Source organism: Ambystoma mexicanum, chromosome 8 (genome assembly GCF_040938575.1).
Source record: "Ambystoma mexicanum isolate Mex_15411 chromosome 8, UKY_AmexF1_1, whole genome shotgun sequence".
Classification (NCBI taxonomy): Eukaryota; Metazoa; Chordata; class Amphibia; order Caudata; family Ambystomatidae; genus Ambystoma; species Ambystoma mexicanum.
The window spans coordinates 1,723,980,046-1,724,000,647 of record NC_090929.1 but is presented as its reverse complement, the minus strand read 5'-3'; the positions used below and the strand labels follow the sequence as shown (position 1 = coordinate 1,724,000,647).

The following is a 20,602-nucleotide window of genomic DNA, read 5'->3' as shown; positions in this document are numbered from 1 at the left end:
AGCATTCCTGTAGAAGCAGTCATGTAGCAGCAGTCCTGTAGAAGCAGTGCTGTATAAGAAGCCGTCCTGTAGAAGCAGTCCTGTAGAAGCAGTCCTGTAGAAGCAGTCCCGTAGAAGCAGTCCTGTATAAGAAGCAGTCCTGTAGAAGTAGTCCTGTAGAAGCAGTCCTGTAGCAGCAGTCCTGTATGAGAAGCAGTCCTGTAGAAGCAGTCCTGTAGAAGCAGTCCTGTAGCAGCAATCCTGTAGAAGCAGTCCTGTATAAGAAGCAGTCCTGTAGCAGCAGTCCTGTAGAAGCAGTCCTGTATAAGAAGCAGTCCTGTAGAAGCAGTCCTGTAGAAGCAGTCCTGTTGCAGCAGTCCTGTAGAAGCAGTCCTGTATAAGAAGCAGTCCTGTAGCAGCAGTCCTGTAGAAGCAGTCTTGTATAAGAAGCAGTCTTGTAGCAGCAGTCCTGTAGAAGCAGTCCTGTTTAAGAAGCAGTCCTGTATAAGAAGCAGTCCTCGCACAGACACCATGTGGTAAGGACCATATTAGACCCCCTTCATGAGTAATTGTTACATCCACAGTAAAATGACATGGCCTTGCTCTCAGTATCCACCTTTATGCCAACTTGTTGTTAGGACACGCCCTGGTTGGGGATCTCTGGGGAACTTTGCTGCTGGCGGGGCCTCCATCCCAGAGAACCAGTGTCATTTATTATGTCTTTGCTGGGCAGGATATTTAGGGGCACGGGGGAACAGTGGGTCACTCTAACAGCTGCTCCCGCCCCGCAGCTCTCCTTACCGTGCTTTACTGTTGCTGCAGCTTCGCTCTGTTCTGTCCTTCTTACATTTTTCTTCATTTCCAGTTTTCCTCGTTGCCAATGTTGTGAACTCTCACTGTTGTCATTCAAGCTGGCTCAGCACTCAGACACAGACCAGCTGTGGAGCCATTGTATTGTCCAGGTGGAGCTTTATTATACATATGTACAATATGTACATAGACCAGTTACTCTTCATGCATTTACAGTGGCACATAGGACTGGACAAGCACAGGGATAGGTAATAACATTGCATGCAAAGGAGCAGACCCACCGGCCATCCTATCATGCCAGCTCAGGCCCCCGACTGACACTCATGGAACATTCTCTCTCAGACCCACACAGCATTCTCCTGAGCTGCTCATCATTCATGCATCAACATTCTAATGGCAGGCACTCCTGGCCAGTGACAAAACAGGACTCACATCACAACACCGCCTGACACGAATGCACCTCCTTGTTTGAGGGTGTGTCTACTGGACACTAATGGAACTCCAAGGTCAATGTTGCATTCCTCTGATGGCAACGCACTGCTGGGCTTGCAGGGACGTTCATCTCATTCTAGGGACCCCCAGGGGAAGCGTATTCGGAGCTACAGACTCTCGGGCAGGCCTGAACCACTACTCATTCTTAATGCTTGTTGTATTGTTGAGAGAGATTTACCATTATTATACTCTCAATGTGTGAAGATCACAGAGTAGGTTTAGAACAGGTGTGCGCATTGGGCTACTATAAGGCTTAAGAGTACTGCTCGGGCTTTGATAAAGCATCCCACGAGGTCAGGCATGTGACTGGGTGCTGAGAGAGGTCAGGAGAAAGTGTGAGTGCAAGAGACCTGTTATGTGTCCAGATGGCCTGAATTTGTCATAGATCTTTGCCGCATACTGATGGCAGAGATGTTGAGGTGTAGACTGGTGTGAGTGGGTGTAACAATTACGTGACCAGCGAGACCGAATTTGTCATAGTCGTTGCTGTATTCTGATGTGTGCGGGCAGCCATGCCTGCGGCCGGTGCCCACCGGAGTGGTGCGTTTATACGTACCTAGAAATGCAAATGGAGATTTGTTGTAGATGCACCTGTTTGTTCAGGTTGTGCCATCCTCTGCCAGTTCTTGCAGGTGCGACAAATGGTTACCGACACAGGCTAGCCCTCACAAATTAGCACTAGTAAAACATGGGTATACTTTCAATCTTTTACAGGTGGAGAGCACGACAAATCTTCGCAAATAGCGTGCATGCAGGTTTTGCCTTCCTGTTTTCTAAGTAATTTAAAGATATGATATGATATCTTTATTAACTTAAGGGGTTCTCCGCTGCACTTAAAAGAAGGCTGTAAGGCAATGTGCATTGTCTTGAAATGCAAGGAATTCATTCACACTGTCTCAGGTCTCTTTATTATCACAATGAAAGATTATCACAGTAGAAGAAATGCAGATAAAAATGAAACAGAACTACATCACCATTAGTGTTTCTCTAACACTCGTCATCTCTGCCAAGCCTTCATTGGAAATCACCAGGGTGGGAAAGAGAATCCTTGGCCAATGGGAACAAGCTAACGGAAACACGTCTGCTTCAGCAGCCCAGCCGGAGTTCAAAGTAAGAAGTCGTGAAGTGACTTGCTCTTTCCCTGCCTGTGTGATGTCTTTCCCTCTAAATATAATCCAGTATTTTTCCAGAGATGTCTACCGTCAGTAGAATCCCAAAGTTCCATGGCCGTTGCAGCTACTGGACTCCACTGGATTTGTAAATAATCTCTGGATTCTCATGAGAAGCCGACAGACTTTGTTCTCGGTTGCTAAAAGAATGCAAAACAAGCTTCATCTGTACACATAACCAAGCTGTCTTTCCATCACTCCAGCAAACGCATGCTGTGCTCAGAGAAATGGGCCTCTCTTTAAGCTTGAAGTGAAATGTTCATGTCTGTTCACAGAATGCATTTCACTTAGATGATCTTGGAATCAAAGGTTACTTTTTTTGTAATGCATTACAATGTGCTTAACCTTCACAATTGATGCAAGTGCCGTGAAATGCCAACCCTAACAGTTCATCCAAGCGGGATACTCGGCCACCACTCACGTCCTCCCAGTGTGTTTCAGGGCAACTCCCTGAGTTGGTTCAGGTGCAATGCATGGGAAAATCTCCACCTGCCCTTCAGGCGCGAGACATGGCCATGGCGCACAATTCCTCCAAAGGCAGTGCATAGCCAGACACCACAGTCTATGCAAGTGCTGCCGATGATGCTCATGCTGCCGCAGCGGCATGCTGTGGACTGCATCGGGTGAAAGATGTAAGGTATTGAATCAAATCTTACATCTTACACCTAACATAGAAACAAGACAGAGGGGAGGCTGGGGGGTGCCTGCCCCTAGACCCAAATGTTCCAGCCCTCATTGAGTGTGGCCAGTAACATGATTATGCACATGGCAGTAGTGGAGGCAGCTTTTAGTGCCAGAGGGTAAGGTGGCTCCTGACAGGGCACTGGCATCATAAACCATTCATGGTCAATGGCAGCAGGTGAATATCTCTAGTGCAGGGGCAAAGTAGCGCTAGGATGCAAGCATCGAAAGAGAGCCCTGAGAAATGTAGGGGGATCGGATGTTTCTCCAGAGACATTGGTTAAAATAATCTATTGAAATGGGGCCTTTTGCAGTCTATTTTATTTTAGATAAATTGGTTGAAAGGTCAAACAATTTACAATTGGTTGTTAAGGGTATTGCATGAAAAAATCTAGCTGGTGTTATGTCTCCAACGGTAAACAGCAGCATTTGGCAAAATGTGTATGATTCTTGAGTTCGCATCATATTCCAGCATTGCCATTGTAAGTCATTTTTGTGGAGCGGCGCGGCCCCAATATATCCCTGCATTGCCAGTTTAAATTATTTCATGAAGCTGAGTCTATAATAAATGCCATCATTCCTAGTGTAAATCACTTTGATTTTGAGGCCACTACCTATGCTATTATGGACACTTTAAATAAATAATGTGTATGAAGCTGCAAACCCAATCTAGGCATGTATAGTCACTGTATATCATGTTGATGAAGTTGCAGCCACAATCTAGGCATGTATAGTCACTGTATATCATGTTGATGAAGTTGCAGCCACAATCTAGGCATGTATAGTCACTGTATATCATGTTGATGAAGTTGCAGCCACAATCTAGGCATGTATAGTCACTGTATATCATGTTGATGAAGTTGCAGCCACAATCTAGGCATGTATAGTCACTGTATATCATGTTGATGAAGTTGCAGCCACAATCTATTCCAAAACATCCAATCTAGTAATGATGGTGTATGATATGATATGGCATTTATAATGCGCCTAAACAGAAGTGTTTCAAGGCGCGAGCCTATGTAGCACAAATGCTATGACCCAATACTGCGTCTATCAATAATGTGCATAGTGCAGCCCCGTGATAGACAATGGGTCCTAGGTATTATGTCCTCGGAAGTTGGCAGGACCGCGTGTGAAATTCAACACGTAAAATTCCTATAGATTAAATTGATATATTGTAACAATTCATTTCAATTTTCCGAACGTTTCCTATATTCAATCTTCTTGACAACTGTTGTGTAACTTAAAAGAAGTTCTTTATTTCCAGAGACACATATGCGTCATAGCTTGTCCAATGCATTTCAGTCTTTTGACCATCTTCAGGGATTCAATTCTACAAAAATAAATGAATAAGAACATCTCTATAACTTTGTTGCAAAAATAATATCATATCTAGATTACAGTTTAATTTCTGTATTATTTGAAATTTCAAAGTTTTTTACCTGACCGCTATGTCATCGTAAGCATGGATTTGTCTGTCCTCTGGAGTTCTGGCAAGCATGGATTTGTCTGTCCTCTGGAGTTCTGGTAAGCATGGAGCATGGATTTGTCTGTCCTCTGGAGTTCTGGTAAGCACAGATTTGTCTGTCCTCTGGAGTTCTGGTAAGCATGGAGCATGGATTTGTCTGTCCTCTGGAGTTCTGGTACGCATGGATTTGTCTGTCCTCTGGAGTTCTGGTAAGCATGGATTTGTCTGTCCTCTGGAGTTCTGGTAAGCATGGAGCATGGATTTGTCTGTCCTCTGGAGTTCTGGTAAGCATGGATTTGTCTGTCCTCTGGAGTTCTGGTAAGCATGGAGCATGGATTTGTCTGTCCTCTGGAGTTCTTGTAAGCATGGATTTGTCTGTCCTCTGGAGTTCTGGTAAGCATGGATTTGTATGTCCTCTGGAGTTCTGGTAAGCATGGAGTTGTTTGTCCTCTGGAGTTCTGGTAAGCTTGGATGTGCCTGTCCTCTGGAGCTCTGGTAAGCATGGATTTGTCTGTCCTCTGGAGTTCTGGTAAGCACGGATTTGTCTGTCCTCTGGAGTTCTGGTAAGCACGGATTTGTCTGTCCTCTGGAGTTCTGGTAAGCACGGATTTGTCTGTCCTCTAGAGTTCTGGTAAACACGGATTTGTCTGTCCTCTGGAGTTTGGTAAGCATGGATTGGTCTGTCCTCTGGAGTTCTGGCAAGCATGGATTTGTCTGTCCTCTGGAGTTCTGGTAAGCATGGAGCATGGATTTGTATGTCCTCTGGAGTCCTGGAAGCATGGATTTGTCTGTCCTCTGGAGTTCTGGTAAGCATGGAGCATGGATTTGTCTGTCCTCTGGAGGTCTGGTAAGCATGGATTTGTCTGTCCTCTGGAGTTCTGGTAAGCATGGAGCATGGATTTGTCTGTCCTCTGGAGTTCTGGTAAGGATGGATTCGTCTGTCCTTTGGAGTTCTGGTAAGCATGGATTTGTCTGTCCTCTGGAGTTCTGGTAAGCATGGAGCATGGATGTGTCTGTCCTCTGGAGTTCTAGTAAGCATGGATTTGTCTGTCCTCTGGAGTTCTGGTAAGCATGGATTTGTCTGTCCTCTGGATTTCTGGTAAGCATGGATCATGGATGTGTCTGTCCCCTGGAGTTCTTGTAAGCATGGATGTGTCTGTCCTCTGGAGTTCTGGTAAGCATGGATTTGTCTGTCCTCTGGAGTTCTGGTAAGCATGGATTTGTCTGTCCTCTGGCATGGATTTGTCTGTCCTCTGGAGTTCTGGTAAGCATGGATTTGTCTGTCCTCTGGAGTTCTGGTAAGCATGGAGCATGGATGTGTCTGTCCTCTGGAGTTCTGGTAAGCATGGATTTGTCTGTCCTCTGGAGTTCTGGTAAGCATGGATTTGTCTGTCCTCTGGAATTCTGGTAAGCATGGAGCATGGATGTGTCTGTCCTCTGGAGTTCTGGTAAGCATGGATGTGTCTGTCCTCTGGAGTTCTGGTAAGTATGGATTTGGATTTATCTGCCCTCTGGAGGTCTGGTAAGCATGGATTTGTCTGTCCTCTGGTATGGATGTGTCTGTCCTCTGGAGTTCTGGTAAACATGGATGTGTCTGTCCTCTGGAGTTCTGGTAAGCATGGATTTGTCTGTCCTCTGGAGTTCTGGTAAGCATGGATTTGTCTGTCCTCCGGAGTTCTGGTAAGCATGGATTTGTCTGTCCTCTGGAGTTATGGTAAGCATGGAGCATGGATTTGTCTGTCCTCTGGAGTTCTGGTAAGCATGGAGCATGGATTTGTCTGTCCTCTGGAGTTCTGGTAAGCATGGAGCGTGGATTTGTCTGTCCTCTGGAGTTCTGGTAGCATGGAGCATGGATTTGTCTGTCCTCTGGAGTTCTGGTACGCATGGATTTGTCTGTCCTCTGGAGTTCTGGTAAGCATGGATTTGTCTGTCCTCTGGAGTTCTGGTAAGCATGGAGCATGGATTTGTCTGTCCTCTGGAGTTCTGGTAAGCATGGATTTGTCTGTCCTCTGGAGTTCTGGTAAGCATGGATTTGTATGTCCTCTGGAGTTCTGGTAAGCATGGAGTTGTTTGTCCTCTGGAGTTCTGGTAAGCATGGATTTGTCTGTCCTCTGGAGTTCTGGTAAGCATGGAGCATGGATCTGTCTGTCCTCTGGAGTTCTGGTAAGCATGGATTTGTCTGTCCTCTGGAGTTCTGGTAAGCATGAAGCATGGATTTGTCTGTCCTCTGGAGTTCTTGTAAGCATGGATTTGTCTGTCCTCTGGTGTTCTGGTAAGCATGGATTTGTATGTCCTCTGGAGTTCTGGTAAGCATGGATTTGTTTGTCCTCTGGAGTTCTGGTAAGCTTGGATGTGTCTGTCCTCTGGAGCTCTGGTAAGCATGGATTTGTCTGTCCTCTGGAGTTCTGGTAAGCACGGATTTGTCTGTCCTCTGGAGTTCTGGTAAGCACGGATTTGTCTGTCCTCTGGAGTTCTGGTAAACACGGATTTGTCTGTCCTCTGGAGTTCTGGTAAGCATGGATGTGTCTGTCCTCTGGAGTTCTGGTAAGCATGGATGTGTCTGTCCTCTGGAGCTCTGGTAAGCATGGATTTGTCTGTCCTCTGGAGTTCTGGTAAGCACAGATCTGTCTGTCCTCTGGAGTTCTGGTAAGCATGGATTTGTCTGTCTTCTGGAGTTCTGGTAAGCATGGAGCGTGGATTTGTCTGTCCTCTGGAGTTCTGGTACGCATGGATTTGTCTGTCCTCTGGAGTTCTGGTAAGCATGGATTTGTCTGTCCTCTGGAGTTCTGGTAAGCATGGAGTGTGGATTTGTCTGTCCTCTGGAGTTCTTGTAAGCATGGATTTGTCTGTCCTCTGGAGTTCTGGTAAGCATGGATTTGTATGTCCTCTGGAGTTCTGGTAAGCATGGAGTTGTTTGTCCTCTGGAGTTCTGGTAAGCTTGGATGTGTCTGTCCTCTGGAGTTCTGGTAAGCACGGATTTGTCTGTCCTCTGGAGTTCTGGTAAGCACGGATTTGTCTGTCCTCTGGAGTTCTGGTAAGCATGGATGTGTCTGTCCTCTGGAGTTCTGGTAAGCATGGATGTGTCTGTCCTCTGGAGTTCTGGTGAGCATGGATGTGTCTGTCCTCTGGAGCTCTGGTAAGCATGGATTTGTCTGTCCTCTGGAGTTCTGGTAAGCACAGATTTGTCTGTCCTCTGGAGTTCTGGTAAGCATGGATTTGTCTGTCTTCTGGAGTTCTGGTAAGCATGGAGCGTGGATTTGTCTGTCCTCTGGAGTTCTGGTACGCATGGATTTGTCTGTCCTCTGGAGTTCTGGTAAGCATGGATTTGTCTGTCCTCTGGAGTTCTGGTAAGCATGGAGCATGGATTTGTCTGTCCTCTGGAGTTCTGGTAAGCATGGATTTGTCTGTCCTCTGGAGTTCTGGTAAGCATGGAGCATGGATTTGTCTGTCCTCTGGAGTTTTGGTAAGCATGGATTTGTCTGTCCTCTGGAGTTCTGGTAAGCATGGATTTGTAGGTCCTCTGGAGTTCTGGTAAGCATGGAGTTGTTTGTCCTCTGGAGTTCTGGTAAGCATGGATTTGTCTGTCCTCTGGAGTTCTGGTAAGCATGGAGCATGGATTTGTCTGTCCTCTGGAGTTCTGGTAAGCATGGATTTGTCTGTCCTCTGGAGTTCTGGTAAGCATGGAGCATCGATTTGTCTGTCCTCTGGAGTTTTGGTAAGCATGGATTTGTCTGTCCTCTGGAGTTCTGGTAAGCATGGATTTGTATGTCCTCTGGAGTTCTGGTAAGCATGGAGTTGTTTGTCCTCTGGAGTTCTGGTAAGCATGGATGTGTCTGTCCTCTGGAGCTCTGGTAAGCATGGATTTGTCTGTCCTCTGGAGTTCTGGTAAGCACAGATTTGTCTGTCCTCTGGAGTTCTGGTAAGCACGGATTTGTCTGTCCTCTGGAGTTCTGGTAAGCATGGATTTGTCTGTCCTCTGGAGTTCTGGTAAGCATGGATTTGTCTGTCCTCTGGAGTTCTGGTAAGCATGGAGCATGGATGTGTCTGTCCTCTGGAGTTCTGGTAAGCATGGATGTGTCTGTCCTCTGGAGCTCTGGTAAGCATGGATTTGTCTGTCCTCTGGAGTTCTGGTAAGCACGGATTTGTCTGTCCTCTGGAGTTTGGTAAGCATGGATTTGTCTGTCCTCTGGAGTTCTGGTAAGCATGGATGTGTCTGTCCTCTGGTGTTCTGGTAAGCATGGAGCTTACTTGCTGAGGATACTTAATTTTGATCTTAGAATAATAGTGAAATGTATTCTCCTAAGTATACTTTAACTTCTCTAAACGTGGTTGTGCAAACAAATAAAAACATTTAATTAATTAATTAAGACATAGAAAATCATTATCGAAGGTTGCCTATCTGTTCTTGGTCTATGGCCACCATTTTAGATTTAGATGGCGGCGGCACGCAATGACGTCATCACGCCAGTGACATCATCGCGTTGCTGTATCCGGAGCCATTTTCAAAAGTATAAAGCCATACTGATACAGAGGATCAGCTTTCCTGAGCGATCCCTCTGATGTCAGATGGCTGCACAAAGGCATTGTGGGAAGTGAGGAGGACACCAATGGCAGGAAATAGTCCATCAGACTTTACCAAATGAGCCCCTTTCTTTTTATTAACAAAACAACCTTATTGCAGGCCAGAAGGTCCATATATAGGAGAGAACACTCCATAGTCCATGGATGAGGAAGTGGTCGAACCAGGGAACTGGGTCAATGGCTGAGATGTTGATTTTTGATTGGCCGTAAGAATCCAATCCTAGGTGCACCCTTTGGAGTGCATGGGTACATCTATCATTTGGTTGAAGTTCATGTCTTCGAGAGCTGAGGTAAGCGTCGAGGCTTTGGGGTCTTGGGCTTAGTTGTAGCATAGGTTGAGGTTGCCCAGAATGATGCATTTGTCAGGGGTTTCATAAAGGGAGTGATAGGGAGTGGGATGTCAAGGTTAGGACAGAAGGAACATAGTTGCCAGTAGATCAGGATCAGGTTCAGGGTGGTTTGGGGGTCAGTGGTAATCTTACGGAGCAGCATTTCGTACAGTTGGGTGGTGGGTAAGGTGCATGGCTTGATCTGCAAGGAGGATTTGGCAATGAGGGCTACCCCTCCTCCTATGGTGTGGAGGGGGTCTGTCCTAAATATGGTGTAGTTGGCAGGGATGACTAAGGAGAGCAGAAGGCCAGAGGCTTTGTGAAGCCAAGATTCCAAGTGGTGTTCGAGGATAAGATCATGGATGTCAATGGCATGTGCGCCTAAGGATCTCACATTGATTAAGGCACATATTAATTCCTCTGTTTGCCTGGAAGGGGGGACACGAGTAAGAGGGAGACTGTTGTGTTTCGTGAGCAGGCGGTGGAGATGGAGAGCAGTCTGAGAACCTAATCTTGCCAGTCTGAGGCCCCTAGTAGTGGACTGGAAGTGACAGTGAGATGATGGGTTCTAGCCTGGAGTCTAAGAAGACGAGAAGGTCCCACAGTGGGTAGGGTAGTTCCAGAATACTTGGTACCACGGGTTGGTGTAACAATGCTTTTGTGTATGCTTGGTGGTTTGAGCAAGTCAGGGGCCACTAAGCACTATGTTGTGGTGGCCAGGGCCTGTCAGTGTTTCAGAGCATGGCTACTATTTTTGATGTTCGTTGCCTGAGCGAGGGGTGCAAACTGAAGAGGGTTGGGGTAAAGGACTTGTAGAGAGTCAGGAATGGTGAGGGGCAGCCGGGTGCAGTTGCTTTGGGAGGACCTAGGTATCTTGTGATGCAGCTGCACGCAGAAGGGGGAAATGGAGTAGACAGGGTGGGGTTAGGGGCAATTGTGGGAGACAACGTTATGCTTCTAGGACAGAATTGCTCAGGGAGTGCTGCCCTGGGGCTGGGGGGAGCCTTGCAAGTAAGCATTATGTGAGGAGCAGATGCCGCTTGACCCGTGCAGGCACATTTGGTGCCTTGTGAGCTGCTGGGGCTTTCAGCACCATAGATGTGCGAAGACAGGGATAAGTGCCAGGCAGAGGGGGCATGATGCAATTGTGGCCAGGCAGCAGAGCAACTAAGGCTCAGTACGTAGAGGAAACCTAGGGCTACCCGGCTACCAGTGTGCAAGGCGGCGTGCCTGTTGAGCTGGTGGGACATCAGGGAGTGGACTCTGAGCACAGCGGCTTGTGGGGGAAGCATTGTTAAGGTTGGCGAACAAGGCAGCGAACATACGTTATATTGAGACCCGGTGGAAGCAGCCTGGATAGTATGATTTTCCAGCTCGTAGCGTGGAATGCATACGGTGCAACACTGTGCTCTGTAAGCCTTAAGAATGTGCCTTTAGAATGGGCCGGCTTCACCTGCCGGCTGAGGGATTGTATGGGGATACATGGCCCAATACTTCCTGGCTGCTTTGCCTGCCATCAAAGAGCATTTTGGGAACAGAAAAATGATCATAGATTTTTATATTTGACACAGATATGTTTGTGATAAAGATGTGAGCATGCGACTATTTTGAGCACACAGTGCACGGCTGGGTTGGTCTTCATGTGTCAGAATATTCACCCTAACAGTAGAATATCTGCAAAACATGAGTCCAATATACCTATTTGGACATTCTTTTTTTTTTAATTTAAGGTTGTTTTGGTCAAGAATTTAATCTGACCTTTCAACATACATGTACAAAAAAAAAACAATATTAAAATAATATTACATTACTGAACATACACCAATTACATGATTTACATTCTGATTGTTTTTCCTTACATTTAAGCTAAATTAAAATATATTAATTCATGTTTGACATCAATTACAGAATTTACATTCTGGTTATTTTCCTTACATTTAAGCTGGAAAGTAAAGTGTATTCATTCATGTTTGACCAAAATGAAACAGCCTTGTTATCTAGTCCATGGATCTCAGGATTACTACTAGGTTTGATCTTTAGTTGATTAAGATATTTTACAACAGCATATCTTAGGCATTTAGAATTTCCCATAAACAATCTTGACCATAATTCATCCAAATACAAAGCATGATCAGTGTCAAATAAATGCTTGAAATAGAAGATCCGTAAAGATAACAAGGCTTCAAACTCAACTAGCAAGTGTTTCAAAGTTTCGCTGATTTTCATACAGAATCGGCATTGAAGGTTATTATCCGAGGTTCTACCCCATTTGACCAATATTTCTTTTTTTAGGCCAAATATTCAACCTAAATCTCAGAAAATCAGACCGTTGGGATGGATTAGGAGATTGGATTAGATATTTCTCAGTTTGGCCAAAGACTTTGAGAGCAAATGGATTTTGATTACATTTTTGTATTGCCAGACATGCCATTCTTGTTTTGATCCAATCAAACCTCCAAAGTTTAATTTTAGTTTCGTTTGGATTTGCTATTAATAGCTCTTGGGTTATGTTAGCATTTGTCAGAATTTTACAAGCAAAAGTACGCCAACTCTTAGCAAATAAATCATTGGATGTTAACAGATAATTGGACAACATCAAGAGTAGACCGTTGTTATTTTCCTTCATTATGCATTTTCTAAACAATTGGCAAATTTTCCACTTGTAGATTGCATAAACGGAGATAAGCCCCAATTCATGTCTGATGACACACATAGATACGGACATGGGTAGTGCCAATGACTTCTTCCAATAGAGGCTTTCAAATTTCGACCAATAAGAGTAGGGTTGACACTTTTTAGTCTCAGAGCCATAAAGTATGGTAGGTGTATATTTTTGTTTAAAATACACAATTAAGGGATTGATGGAAAATGTACAGTACTTTTTACGAATAAGACTCATTTGAGACAAGGCCGTTTTCTGTTTTAACTGAAGGTGCTCGTCGTATGGTCTGTCAGAGGTATGATCATTAACACAGACACCCAGATAGATGTAAGTATGCACTATCTGTAGAGCAACATTTTGTAAGCTCCACTGATAGTTTTTTTGTCTTTTTTTTGCCCCAAATTGGATCACTTGTGTCTTCCTGAGATTAATGCTGATACCATTTTTGCTAGCATAGGTATCTAAAACATTCAGCATATTACGCAGACCGATAGGTGTTTGAGATATAAGAACCATATCAGAGCAGGTTGAGTCCGCGCGAGTAGAGGACGCCGGTTTCTCTGCTGTTTGGCTGTGTACGTTTCTGTAAGTGGAGTGAACGTACCTAAAAACAAACAACAGGAAGATAATTCGTTGCAGGAATCGCCTGCTTTCCTTTGAAGTTTGGAGTTCTTCCCGTGGTGACCCGCCCTGCTGGCCCCGCCCACCAGGAAGTGAAAGCTTAAAAGTGCGCCCAGCCGCCCTTGCGGCGTTGAGCCGGCGCGAGTAGAGGGCGCCGGTTTCTCTGCTGTTTGGCTGTTTGCTGGGTGCAGGGTGCTGGAGCCAAAGACTGACACACTTTATCAGAAAGCGGAGTGAGGTCCCTGGGTCCCTGGGAGCAGCGTGAGCTGTGACACCGCTACGATGAGAAGATCTGGTGTCCCGCAGACCCGTGCACAGCCGAGGCGAGCCGAACGGGACGAAATCATGGCAGGGAGAAGAACGCTACAATCTTTGGACAATGCGGTAAGCTCGCCTACCCCCAGCACCCTTTGCTCCCCTACTGCCTCTAGCCCCAAAAGCAGCAGCATACCACAGACCCCACCTCCCCACAATACGATAGAGCATGCTGAGGAGCGGTTGCTGCTGCAAGAGTGTGAGATGAGCACGGGGGACAGCCCTCCTGGAAGCAATAGAGAATGAGCGCTCACTGGTGGAGTAGAGCGTAGAGATCTGAATAGTGGAGCGACTAGGGGGCAAGGCGCCAAGGACGCTGAGGAGCGGCTATCATCCCCTGAGCGCCAAAAAAAGCAGGCCAGCCCCCGTAATCAGTCAGGAACGGTGGAGCAAAATCCCACCAACAATGAGACAAACACCACCCCAAAGAGCATCCGAGCAGTGAGTAAGCTATGCAAAAACAAAAAGCTGGTGGATGATCCCACCCCGAGCGTGTTGACGCCTGAACAGAGGCAGCCGCTAGGGGAGTGTCGTAATGTGGATGGGGAGGTGGGCCCCAAGAGCGGAGAGGAGGGGGTCTCTGATAAGTCAGATGAAGAGTCCGAGGACGAGGAGTTAGAACAAAGGCTCAGACCTAACTTAAGACCCAAGGAGGCTCCTCAGGGAAGTGGAGACCTGCCAGACAAAATAAACGTGCAAAGACTGACCGATGTGGCAAGCCGCAGTTCGAAAGGTGGCGAGTCTTCAGATTCCAATGAAGTAATAGAAGCCTCCAATAAGCTTGTGTGCCAGCAAAGAAACATTTGTACATTGAAAATATTAGCGTGGAAGAACGTAGAGGACCTAATTAAAAAAGATATGGGAAAAGTAAAATCCATTATACCAAAAGGCACTCAGGGAAGATGCCACATCACGCCTCGAAACAATCAAGATAATTCTAATAAAGGGACGGCCCTTCCCAATCACGCGCTCACAAGCGCGCAAAAGAGCATGGAAACAATTGAAGACTGTTCAGCAAGGACACAAATACAGTCCAAAGGTGAAATGCTAAACCACATGAACACCGCATGGGCTCCATGGAGACGAAACAAGTTTGCATGGAGACAGAATCAAGCACAACTGCCAACAGAAGAACTAGAAGGGTAATGCTCACCGGAAGAGGGTGACTCCACAATGCATGAACAGGAAACTACAGTTCCTGGGCCAGATCAACCTGAAGAGGAAATCTGGGACCCAGCCCCTGAAGCCTCCTTTAACCCTGAAATGGAGAAAAATCTCCACCAGCATCCGCGAAGAGACTCAATTGCCATAGCGGATCAGCTAATCAGAGACCTCGCACATCTAAATGCCAAATTGGCAGTATCTGGCCAGGCCTTACCGCAAAATAGCCAGCAAGATGGGAGGGTGCCAGACCAAATGGGTCGCACTGAGAACAACGCAGCATCAGCATCCTGTGAAGTCGCAAGACACCAAACGTGGAAGAGGAAAGCGACAAGGAAGGAAGTGCAGCTTAAAAACTTCCCTCAAGCAACCAGCTCTGAGTCTGAATTCTACCACTCTCAAAAACGTTTAAAAAATAAAAGGCTAGAGACAAATAGCGATCCTGCCTCCTGTAGCAATGAATTAATTAAATCTAGAGTGCCCGAGCAGGAGACCTTTGCGTCCTCACCATGATCCACGGAGATTGATACAGAAACTGGATGCGAAGCCCAGACAAAAAACAAAAATATTAAATTACCTCAGAGATAAGCAAGAGATGGAATTCTGACTTCGAAAGCGGCAATTGAAAAAGCGGTGAAGGAACTCCGACCAATTTTGATGTCGGCTACAACTATAGCTGTAACACCAATAACAAAGCTCTATGAGCAACTCAATGACACGTGCAAAGATCAGAACACATTGATTGCACTTCTAAATACAAAAGTGATCAAAATGGAAAGCGACATGCTCGAAATGGCCCTCCAAAACAAAATGACATGTCGCGGATACGAACATGCAACCACTTCGCTGAAAGAAGCCTTAAAAAATAACGCCGAGGATAAACGGCTGCTAGCAGAGGTTGCCAAACAAGCTCTAATAACCTTAAATAAAGAACAAGAGAGAAGATCTGCGTACACTAAAACACAAGTACAATCACCAGAACCATGCAAAGCGGCCCAAGTAGAGCAGGAGTGCCAAACCCTGCCAGAGCAAATAAAGGAACAAACGTTATCAAACAAAAGCAGAACAGCTAAATCTGACAAAATAAGATCCGACAAAGGTCTCATCTCTGAAAACACCGAAATTGAGAAGCCAGAGCGAGAAGAAAAAAGGCCTGGTATCCAGGCAAAGGAAGTGCAGCAGGTGTCAGATGACAAGAGTCCCGATAACGCAGAGAACAAAGTGCAAGGGTCTCCCAAAGGATCCCCTAGAGCTGAACACAAGAGCGAGGGCCCAAGAAAAGAGGGGAACCCCGGATCAGCCGACACTGCAACCCCCGTGATAATCATCGCCGAGTGTGAGGACAACAAGGCAAGTGGTTCGTCACCAAAGCAGAGCATATCCAAGGCCAGGAGTCCCGATCAAGAGTGGTTCGAGATATTTGAAAAACAGCAGACATCAAATTCTAAGAACAGTGAAAATACCAAAAAAAATTGTAACATTAGACAAGGGAAATGTAAAAAAAAAAAAAAACAATATGGCCGCACCAAAGAACAAAAATGGCAAAAGTTCTGCAAATTTTTTCAGAAACATCAAGGCCCTAAATCTGACAATAAACAACACCGAGATGCCCAAGGAAGTTAAAAAACAAACGGGACCTAGTGAGCTAAGTGATAAGCAAGGAATAACTAACTTAAAAGAAAAAGGGCAAAAGAATAACCAGCCCACAATTGGACAGACCCAAGAGTGTGACGAAGATGAACTGATGAACATGTCAGTATACAGCATACACGATGACAATGAAGATGGGACGGCAAGTGTCGTAGAGATGTCCCCAACGAAAAGGGTTGAGGGATTAAAAGAACATACACCAAAGGTAGCGGAGATGGAGGGCCAGAAGGAGGAATTGACAAGTAAGAGAGTCATCCGCTTAATTAGATCTCCGGAGAAGCAAAACAATGACCAAGCAAGTCTGAGCGAAGAAGACACAGTGCAGATTAAACCCTTCTATACCATAGAAGAAAAATAATTGAAAATCAGCCTGATGAAAAATAAATTGGAGCAAGAGAAGAACAGAAAACTGATGCAGATGGAAGCTAAACCAAGACTGAATCAATCAGAGTGTAAATCTCCAATGTTAAGAGGGAGTACAAACTTAACAACTATGGAAGAAACAAGTGCAAAGAATAAGAGACTGGATAACAGCCCAAAAAACAAAACTGGACAAGTCCAGAACTGTGCGAAGGAGGCTACAACACATTTCAGATTACTGATTGAAAGGATTGAACCAAAAAAGAGCGAGAAGACGCTTAACCGAAACACCGTACTAAATCTTTTTCAATCGATTGCGATTCTTCGGGCAATCAGAAGTGCAGAACTAAGTCGTGTGGAATTGATAAACGAACATGGTCGATCAAGCGCATTGCTACATATAGAATCGCTAAAGATAATTCAACTGATCATGAGGTGTGAAAGACAAATAATGGAAGCATGTTTCCAGATTTACGAAGTAGACAATCTACTCGCAACAAAGGAGTGTCTACAGATGAATAGCCCTCAGCCCTCCATCCACCCAAAAAACGTGAGTGAGGAAAAATCATCGGTGGCTGAAGAAATCTGGAGAGACTCGTCATTGAGAAGTGAAGAGCCAAAAGGAGCAAAAATTGAAATCACAGTATCTAACGTACAAGCAAAAGCAGGCCCAAGTAATCAGGACTCCAATGGAAACAGTGAAAGTAGTGTGGAAGAACATAAATGGGCATGGTTAGCAACGGCCCTAAACGATCCATCGAGAAGCTAACGCCAAGAAGGACAAAATAAAGTAATATGGGCAACATGGAATACCAGAGGTTTTGCCCATCTTGCAAACAGATCAAATGAAATGTTAAGAAAATGTGACATCCTGTGTTTGCAAGAAACTTGGCTGTCGACTTGCCCGTGTATTGATGGGTTTGAGGTGGCCATGAACCCTGCTATAGTCAAGAAAAAGGGTAGACCCATGTCAGGCCAGTTAATTCTGGTGAATCGCAGGAGTGGTTTTGAAATCCGAGAGACGAGAAATCATTCAAGCAACATACAATACACAAAAATAGAATCAAAAATAGCAAATGGAACAAAGAAAAAAATAGTACACATATTCAATATCTACTGGAATCACCAAGATCCAAAACAAGGAAATCTAATGGACGACCTGCTGGATGCGGTAGACAATGTGATGTTGACTGAGAGAGAACTGAACATGGTGATATGTGGAGATCTCAATCTAAAATTACTAGAACTACACGGAAAAAAAAACTGGGAAGACAAAAATATCAATAAATGAAGTAAAAAAAAAAGAACATGGCTGGAAGAGATGGAGGATCGTGCATTGAATATGATGAACGGGAATATAATGGGCGATATTCCAGCAGTGGAGACATGGGAGAGAGGGCAGCAAAAGTCAATCCTTGATTACTTTTTTGTAACCGAGGGAATGGCAGAAGAAATAACATCAATGAAGGTGATAAAAACCACCCATAGCGATCATAATTTAGTCTCTCTCACCTGGAATCAACCCACTCTCAAGAAACAGGTACAACCAAATCAACCATTTGAATTGGAGCGGGCAGAACACGGCTGAGAATGATAGCCAAAGATATAAAGACACTGACAGATGGCATAAAACCCCACCCTAGCGCCCTGAATGACCATTTAATTGAATATAGAGAATTTATGGAAATTTACAGGCTGAAATTGCCAGGGGAACCGTTCTACAAGAAACATATGTATGATATAGAAATAGCTGGAAAAAAAAGAGCTCTAAGGAAAAACTGTAGAAAGATAGGAAACGTAAACGAGGAAGAACAGAAGCGAAAGTTGAGATCACTGAAAAATAACTACAGGAACTGGGTGAAAATCCACAGAGCAGTGCTGGACCAAAAGGATGCTGAAACCATGTTGAAGACCCTAGGACAGCGAAATACCAGAGGTTTTTGGTCATTAATAAATGAGGTGGACAATTCGCAAAAGACAATGACCAAAAACATGGTTACAGAAAGCCAATGGGAAACACATTACAGCTCCTTATTTGAGAAGAAAATGGCATCCAAATCACCAGAGTTTCCCAAAATCCAACCATGGGACTTCAACTTTGAACATAAGGAGATACACAACTGTATAAAGAAATGCAGTGAGTCAAGGGCAGCAGGGCCAGACGACTATCAAATCAGATGTTGAAAGAAAACATGGAGGAATGGTCCCTATTCTGTGACAGGCTATTTCGAAACATTACGCAAGAAGCAAAAATACCACTGACATGGAAAGAAGGTATAATAGTACCGATCTTTAAAAATGGATGTTGGCTAACACCAACGAATTACCAGCCAATCGCCCTGTTGGACGTAGTGGGGAAGATCTTCGCTACCATGTTACTACAAAAGTTGAACACCTGGCTGAAGGAAAGTAACTCAATTGACATCAGACAGACAGGCTTTGTTAAGGGTGTAGGGTGCAGCCTAAATCTGTTAATACTAAATTTGCTCAAAATGGAAGCGATTAGATCGGGACCGAAGGTGTACCTAGCCTTTATATACCTGGCCCACGCGTTTGACGGAGTAGACCGCGAAACTCTTTGGCAGAACCTGAAAGATCGAGGATGCCCCATGAGTCTCATCTTGGCAATAAGAGAATTGTATTCGGAAACGACAGTTAAAATTCGGCTAGACACACAAGGTAACTATTCAAACGCAATACCAACTGCCAGGGGAGTAAAGCAAGGCTGCCCCCTAGGCGCAACACTACTTAACTTCTACATATCCGAGGTGGGAAAAGCATTTGAAGAAGTGAGAAGTACCCCCCTACATTGAATGGAACTAAAGTTAGCTGGCTCCTATACGCAGATGATATTGTGATATTAGACCTTACTCCAACAGGCCTGCAACGCAAGTTATCGGCTCTGAAAGAATACACGGCGAAGATGGGCCTAGAAGTCAACACGGCAAAATCAGAGATCCTGACCTTTGAAAATCTAAAAGGGGCAGCCCCAAGAAAACATCAAATCCAGTGGTCAATGGGGAAAGAAAAAATCCAAAAAGTAAAGAGCAGTAGATACCTGGGAGTACACATTAATTCCAGTTTACGTGACGATCCAATGGTATCTCAAACGATAAGTAAATGTAAGCAATTAACGGCACAAGCATGGGCAGTGATACATTTCTATAAAAGCAAGTTAATTCCAGCCCTTATATTTGGAGCGGAATGCATGTTTGGATGCTCAAGCAAAATATGGTCAAGGTGCGAGGGGTCATTTTGGAAAAAGATTTTGCAAATTCCAACAAGCTACCCAACGGCATGTGTACTTTATGAAGTAGGAGTACCAACTCTGGATGCAAAAATCACTTGGAACATGCTGACCCTATACAGCAAGACAATGGAGATCTCAGATCCACAGTTCAAAATCCTGGCAGAGCATGAAAAAGAGCAGCCAAAGCCGATACTCCAACAATGGAGACTGAATTGCAAAAAGATACTACAAGAGCTAGGAGCAGAGGAGAACCAGTTGACCACCAATCCAAACGCTGTGAAAAAGAAAGTAATGGAACACGACTGGATCAAAACAATTGAGAAAAGAAACTCCCACAAATGTATGACAAATCATCCTGGCGAAGCAAAGGGAAGAGTGCAGACATTACAATATTTGGAAATGTTTCCATGCAAAATTCTAAGATGATCTTACCTAAGATTTATGTTGAACTTGTATGAAACAAGAGAAGTGGAAATGCACAGAAAGAAACTGCTGAACAAGGATTTAAAATGCTGCTTCTGCCAAATAGAGAATGAATCGCTGAAACACTTGATCCTGTATTGCAGTGAACTCAAAGCTCTGAGAACAAAATATTTGGCTACCGAAAGAGATATAGTCGCAACATATAGCGAGGAAGAGTGGTGGTGCCGCTTACACTGTAGCGCCCATAAAAAATTGACGCTGGCGCTCACATCACATTGTTTCTACAACAGATGAAAATCAAGATGCGAGAAAAGGAGTAAGAAATGTAGGAAATCACATGTTTCCACAAGAAATAGGTGGAAGCAGGCGAGATCCCCAAAAGGGCCAAGCGGCCCTAGACAGACTATGATGGAGTGGAGTGAAAGGGAGCGGCTTCCGATGAAATTGCAAAACGTTTTAGAAGAAATATATATTTAAAATTTTAGAAACTAAGTCTGCTAGGGAAGAGCATGATAACGATAATGTAAGAATTTTCTTTTTTCAAAAGTTTGTACAAACTAAATGAAAAATAAAAAAATAAAGAAAAAATAAAAAAAGAACCATATCGTCGGCGTAAAGAAGCCAGTTGATTCTTGAACCTTGGAGCTTCAC

General features: G+C 44.7%; 1 protein-coding gene across 2 annotated transcripts in view; it reads left to right on the top strand.

Moving 5' to 3' along the window:
• Positions 1-20,602, top strand: part of CTBP2 (C-terminal binding protein 2) — a 307,050-nt gene that overhangs the window by 64,965 nt on the left and 221,483 nt on the right. The window lies entirely within an intron of this gene.